General features: G+C 42.7%; 1 pseudogene; it reads left to right on the top strand.

The window, feature by feature from the left end:
- The first annotated feature begins 3,839 nt into the window (after nucleotides 1-3,839).
- On the top strand, nucleotides 3,840-5,494 carry LOC144338526 (syncytin-1-like; annotated as a pseudogene).
- The last annotated feature ends 2,209 nt before the right edge of the window (nucleotides 5,495-7,703 follow it).

The raw sequence follows: 7,703 nt of genomic DNA, 5'->3' as shown, positions 1-7,703 counted from the left end.
GTAATTTAACACTAACCACTGATAATTCCCTTAACCCAGCAGATTTCCTAACAGGGGATTTAAATATTAATTACCATACAAAGGTCTGACCAGACCCAGGAGGAACTCCCTTCAGGACAGGATGATACATGCTTCCTCCCAGGTGATTGAGGAAAAAACCACAATGGGTATTCAGTAATAGATATGGAGACTCTTGTGGAAGCAGAGTTAGAAAAATTGCCTAACAATTGGTCTCCTCAAATGTGGGAGCTGTTTGCACTCAGCCAAGCTTAAAGTACCTACAGAATTGCAAGACTATCTCAATCCTGACACAAAAGGTTACCTACACAAGGAAACGAATTAGCATAAGAACTGTTTATGGGAATGCATCTTGATGGGGCAGCTGGGTTGTTATGAAATACTCAGGAACCCAGCCCAGCTCTAGGACTCACCTCTAAGCACAGAGACAATGTTGGGCACGCTGGTAAAGGACCATTAGGATCCAGCAGCCTGGACTGCTTTCTTTGTGGTCAAGAAAGGCGGGAAAATGGGTGCAGGACTGCTACATCTGTGAGTGTAACTAATCCGATAAGCAGAGGTCCATGGGTGGTTACGCAACCTGGAAAGGAATAAACATTAAGACCACAGAGGATGCTCTAGGACTAATGCTCATCGGAAAATGACTAGGGGTGCTGGCATCCCTATGTTCATTTTTCAGATGGGAAACGTTCCCCCCTAGGCAAAAATGCCCCTAAGATGCATTCTGGAGAATTAGGACCAATTTGACCCTCAGAGGCTAAGAAAGAAACGACTTATATACTTCTGCAGTACCGCCTGGCCACGATATCCTCTTCAAGGGGGAGAAACCTGGCCTCCTGAGGCAAGTATAAATTATAACACCATCCTACAGCTAGACCTCTTTTGTTGAAAAGAAGGCAAATGGAGTGAAGTGCCATATGTAAAACTTTCTTTTCATTAAGAGACAACTCGCAATTATGTAAAAAGTATGATTTATGCCCTACAGAAAGCCCTCAGAGTCTACCTCCCTACCCCAGCTTCCCCCAACCCGACTCCTTCCCCAACTAATAAGGACCCCCTTTTAACCCAAACAGTCCGAAAGGAGATAGACAAAGAGGTAAACAATGAACCATAGAGTGCCAGTATTTCCCGATTATGCCCCCTCCAAGCGGTGGGAGGAGGAGAATTCAGCCCAGCCATAGTGCATGCACCTTTTTCACTCTCAGACTTAAAGCAAATTAAAATAGACCTAGGTAAATTCTAAGATAACCCTGATCATTATACTGATGTTTTACAAGGGTAAGGACAATCCTTTGATCTGACATGGAGAGATATAATGTTACTGCTAAATCAGACACTAACCCTAAATGAGAGAAGTGCCGCCATAACTGCAGCCCGAGAGCTTGGCAATCTCTGGTATCTCAGTCAGGTCAACGATAGGATGACAACAGAGGAAAGAGAATGATTCCCCACAGGCCAGCAGGCATTTCCCAGTGTAGACCCTCACTGGGACACAGAATCAGAGCATGGAGATTGGTGCCGCAGACATTTGCTAACTTGCGTGCTAGAAGGACTAAGGAAAACTAGGAAGAAGCCTATGAATTATTTAATGACATCCACTATAACACAGGGAAAGGAAGAAAATCCTACTGCCTTTCTGGAGATACTAAGGAAGCATACAGGGAGCATACCTCCCTGTCACCTAACTCTATTGAAGGCCAACTAATCTTAAAGGATAAGTTAAAGGATAAGTCAGCTGCAGACATTAGGAAAAAACTTCAAAAGTCCGCCTTAGGCCCAGAGCAAAACTTAGAAACCTATTGAACTTGGCAACCTCAGTTTTTTATAATAGAGATGAGGAGGAGCAGGTGGAACCCGACAAACGGGATTAAAAAAAGGCCACCACTTTAGTCATGGCCCTCAGGTAAGCGAACTTTGGAGACTCTGGAAAAGGGAAAAGCTGGGCAAATCGAATATCTAATAGGGCTTGCTTCCAGTGAGGTCTACAAGGACACTTTAAAAAAGATTGTCCAAGTAGAAGTAAGCCACCCTCTCGTCCATGCCCCTTATGTCAAGGGAGTCACTAGAAGAGCCACTGCCCCAGGGGATGAAGGTCATCTGAGTCAGAAGCCACTAACCAGATGATCCAGCAGCAGGACTGAGGGTGCCCGGGGCAAGTGCCAGCCCATGCCATCACCCTCACAGAGCCCTGGGTATGCTTGACCATTGAGGACCAGGAGGTTAACTGTCTCCTGGACACGGACGCAGCCTTCTCTGTCGTACTCTCCTGTCCCAGACAACTGTCCTCAGATCCGTCACTATCCAAGGGGTCCTAGGACAGCCAGTCACTAGATACTTCTCCCAGCCACTAAGTTGTGACTGGGAAACTTTACTCTTTTCACATGCTTTTCTAATTATGCCTGAAAGCCCCACTCCCTTGTTAGGGAGAGAGAGTCTAGCAAAAGCAGGGGCCATTATACACCTGAACATAGGAGAAGGAACACTCGTTTGTTGTCCCCTGCTTGAGGAAAGAATTAATCCTGAAGTCTAGGCAACAGAAGGACAATATGGATGAGCAAAGAATGCCTGTCTTGTTCAAGTTAAATTAAAGGATTCTGCCTCCTTTCCCTACCGAACGCAGTACTCCCTTAGACCTGAGACCCACCAAGGACTCCAAAAGACTGTTAAGGACCTAAATCCCAAGGTCTAGTAAAACTATGCAATAGCTCCTGCAATACTCCAACTTTAGGAGTACAGAAACCCAATGGACAGTGGAAGTTAGTGCAAGATCTCAGGATTATCAATGAAGCCATTGTCCCTCTATACCCAGCTGTACCTAACCCTTATACTCTGCTTTCCCAAATACTAGAGGAAGCAGAGTGGTTTACAGTCCTGAACCTTAAGGATGCCTTTTTCTGCATCCCTGTATATCCTGACTCTCAATTCTTGTTTGTTTTTGAAGATCCTTCAAACCCAACATCTCAACTCACCTGGATTGTTTTGCCCCAAGGGTTCAGGGATAGCCCCCATCTATTTGGCTAGGCATTAGTCCAAGACTTGAGCCAATTCTCATACCTGGACACTCTTGTCCTTTGGTACGCGGATGATTTACTTTTAGCCGACCGTTCAGAAACCTTGTGCCATCAAGCCACCCAAGAGCTCTTAAATTTCCTCACTACCTGTGGCTACAAGGTTTCCAAACCAAAAGCTCAGCTCTGCTCACAGCAGGCTAAATACTTAGGGCTGAAATTATCCAAAAGCAACAGGGCCCTCAGTGAGGAATGTATCCAGCCTATACTGGCTTATCCTCATCCCAAAACCTTAAAGAAACTAAGAAAGTTCCTCGGCATAACAGGTTTCTGACGAATATGGATTTCCAGGTACAGCGAAATAGCCAGACCATTATATACACTAATTAAGGAAACTCAGAAAGCCAATACCCATTTAGTAAGATGGACACCTGAAGCAGAAGTGGCTCTCCAGGCCCCAAAGAAGGCCCTAACCCAAGCCCCAGTGTTAAGCTTGCCATCAGGACAAGAGTTTTCTTTATATGTCACAGATAAAACAGGAATAGCTCTAGGAGCCCTTACACAAGTCCAAGGGACGAGCTTGCAACCCGTGGCATACCTGAGTAAGGAAATTGATGTAGTGGCAAAGGGTTGGCCTCATTGTTTACGGGTAGTGGCAGCAGTAGCAGTCTTAGTATCTGAGACAGTTAAAATAATACAGGGAAGAGATCTTACTGTGTGGGCATCTCATGATGTGAATGGCATACTCACTGCTAAAGGAGATTTGTGGCTGTCAGACAACTGTGAGGAAAGTAACTAAAATTGGAAATCCCCATGGCCCTCTCTTATCATATTTTTCTCTTTACTGTTCTCTTAACCCCTTTCACTCTCACTGCACCCCCTCCATGCTGCTGCAAGACCAGTAGCTCCCCTTACCAAGAGTTTCTATGGAGAACGTGGTGTCCTGGAAATATTGATGGCCCATCATATAGGAGTTTATCTAAGGGAACCCCCACCTTCACTGCCCACACCCATATGCCCTGCAACTGCTGTAACTCTGCCACTCTTTGCAAATATTCATTATTGGACAAGAAAATGATTAATCCTAGTTGTCCTGGAGGACTTAGAGCTATTGTCTGTTAGACTTACTTCACCCATACCAGTATGTCTCATGGGGGTGGATTTCAAGATCAGGCAAGAGAAAAACATGTAAAGAAAGTAATCTACCAACTGACCCGGGTACATAGCACCCCTAGCCCCTACAAAGGACTAGATCTCTTAAAACTACATGAAATGCTTCATACCCATACTCGCCTGGTGAGTCTATTTAATACCACCCTCACTGGGCTCCATGAGGTCTCAGCCCAAAACCCTACTAACTGTTGGCTGTGCCTCCCCCTACACTTCAGGCCATACATTTCCATCCCTATACCTGAACAATGGAGCAACTTCAGCACAGAAATAAACACCACTTCTGTTTTAGTAGGACTTCTTGTTTCCAATCTAGAAATAACCCATACCTCAAACCTCACCTGTGTAAAATTTAGCAATACTATAGACACAACCAACTCCCTTTGCATCAGGTGGATAACTCCTCCCACATGAATAGTCTGCCTACCCTCAGGAATATTTTTTTATCTGTGGTACCTCAGCCTATAGTTGTTTGAATGGCTCTTCAGAATCTATGTGCTTCCTCTCATTCTTAGTGCCCCCTATGACCATCTACACCGAACAAGATTTATACAGTCATGTTGTACCTAAGCCCTGCAACAAAAGAGTACCCATTCTTCCTTTCGTTATTGGAGCAGGAGTACTAGGTAGACTGGGTACTGGCATTGGCAGTATCACAACCTTTACTCAGTTCTACTACAAACTATCTCAAAAATTAAATGGTGACATGGAACGGGTTGCCGACTCCCTAGTCACCTTGCAAGATCAACTTAACTCCCTAGCAGCAATAGTCCTTCAAAATTGATGAGCTTTAGACTTGCTAACTGCCTAAAGAGGGGGAACTTGTTTATTTTTAGGGGAAGAATGCTGTTATTATGTTAATCAATCTGGAATCATCACTGAGAAAGTTAAAAAAATTTGAGATCGAATACAACATAGAGCAGAGGAGCTTCAAAACACTGGACCCTGGGGCCTCCTCAGCCAATGGATGCCCTGGATTTTCCCCCTCTTAGGACCTCTAGCAGCTATAATATTGCTACTCCTCTTTGAACCCTGTATCTTGAACTTCCTTGTTAAGTTTGTCTCTTCCAGAATTGAAGATAGTTCTTCAAATGGAGCCCCAGATGCAGTCCATGACTAAGATCTACCGTGGACCCCTGGACCAGCCTGCTAGCCCATGCTCTGATGTTAATGACATCAAAGGCACCCCTCCCAAGGAAATCTCAACTGCACAACCTCTACTATGCCCCAGTTCAGCAGGAAGCAGTAAGAGTGGCCATTGGCCAACCTCCTCAACAGCACTTGGGTTTTCCTGTTGAGAGGAGGGACTGAGAGACAGGACTAACTGGATTTCCTAAGTCGACTAAAAATCCCTAAGCCTAGCTGGGAAGGTGACCACTTCCACCTTTAAACATGGGGCTTGCAACTTAGCTCACACTCAACCAATCAGATAGTAAAGAGAGCTCACTAAAATGCTAATTAGTAAATTACAGGAGGTAAAGAAATAGCCAATCATCTATTGCCTGAGAGCACAGCGGGAGGGATAATGATAGGGATATAAATCCAGGCATTCGAGCCAGCAATGGCTACCATCTTTGCGTCCCCTCCCTTTGTATGTGAGCTCTGTTTTGACTCAATTTCACTCTATTAAATCTTGCAACTGGAAAAAAAAAAAAAAAAGCTCATGAGAGAAAAATAAGAGAAACACAAATCTTCATAATTTAACATTCAGTGTATCCAGGATATAGCAGAAAATTGCTAGGCATATAAAGAACTAAGAAAATAGAACATAGCCTAAAGAGAAAAATAATCAGTTGAGCCTGACCCTGAGATAAACAGTTGTTGGAATTATTAGACAAATACTTTAAAGTGGCTATAACAACTACCCTCAATGAGATAAACAAAATATGGTTTTAATAAGTAAAACTCTCAGCAAAAATATAAGAAACCTCAATAGAGAAGGAGAAACAATAAAACCAAACTAAATGGAAATTCTAAAATTAAAAGATATATTTTCTGGAATTAAAAATTCACAATAGACTAAGCCAAATGAAACGACAGAGGAACAAGTAAATATATTTGAAGATAGATAAATCAAAATTACCTTATGTGAGGCTAGATGCAGTGGCTCATGCCTGTATTCCCAGAACTGTGGGAGGCCGAGGCAAGTGGATCACCTGAGATCAGGAGTTTGAGACCAGCCAGACCAACAAGGAGAAACACCATCTCTACTAAAAATACACAATTAGCACGATGGCATGTGCCTAAAATTCCAGCTACTCGGGAGGCTGAGGTAGGAGAATTGCTTGAACCTGGGAAGCAGAGGTTGCAGTGAGCCAAGATTGCATCATTGCACTCCAGTCTGGGCAACAAGAGCAAAACTCAGCATGCAGAGAGAAAAACAATAAACTGAGATTCAGATAACTCTTAGGTGTTATCAAATGATTTGACATATGTGTAAATGGAATATCAAAAGATGATGAGAAAGAATGGGGCAGAAAAAAATTTTCAGAAATAGTAGCTCAAAGTTTTCCAAATTTGATGAAAAACAGAAATGGGAAGATTTGAGATACTCAGTGAATGCCATGCAGAGTAAACAAAAAAGAAGTTCATGCCAAGGAGCATCACAGTCAAACTATTGAAATGACTTCCTAGATGTTTCTAGGAATACTATGTAGCCATAAAAAAAATAATGAGATCATGTTTTTCACAGCAATAGGAATGAGGTGGAGTCCATTACCTTAAGAGAACTAACACAGGAACTAAAAACAAATACTGCGTGTTCTCACGTATAAGTGGGAGCTAAACAATGAGAATACATGGACACAAAGGTGGGAACAACAGACACTGGGGCCTACTTGATGGTGGAGGTGGGAAAGAGTGAGAATCAAAAATCTACCTATCAAGTACTATGCTTATTACCTGGGTGGCAAAGTAATCTGTACACCAAGCCTTTACAACACCCAATTTACCCATATGATAATCCTGCATACGTACCACCTGCACCTAAAACATGAGTTGGAAGGAAACAAAGAAATTCAAAGATAAAGAGCAAATCTTGAAAGGAGAAAGAGCAAGATGCAATGGTAAGAAACAGGGGCGGGGGCTGCTGGGGATGGGAGACAGTGGGGATGGGGGACAGAGACAATCGGAGACAGATCCACTTAATACCCAATTTCATCAGAAACAAGGGAGTCCACAAGATAATGAAGCAGAAATATTTAAGTGTTAAAATAAAACTATAAACCTATAGTTCCATATTCAGCAAAACAACTCTTTAAAAATGAAAGAAAAATAAAGACATTTTCAGGTAAAAGAAAACTAAGATAATTCCAGGTCTGCATTACAAGAAATGCTAAAGTAGTTCTTCAGGTTAAAGGGAAATAATTCCAGATGGAAAGTTAGATCATTAGAAAAGTATAAATGGCATCAGAACAGTAACTATCTGCCTAAATGCAAGGGCTATTTTTTAAAAAAAATTTTGCTCTTTTCTGCTTAATTGCTTTATAAACCACATAACGGTTCAGT

Source organism: Macaca mulatta, chromosome X (genome assembly GCF_049350105.2).
Source record: "Macaca mulatta isolate MMU2019108-1 chromosome X, T2T-MMU8v2.0, whole genome shotgun sequence".
Lineage (NCBI taxonomy): Eukaryota > Metazoa > Chordata > Mammalia > Primates > Cercopithecidae > Macaca > Macaca mulatta.
Note: the sequence above shows the minus strand (reverse complement) of the source record. Positions and strands in the feature narration are given on the sequence as shown.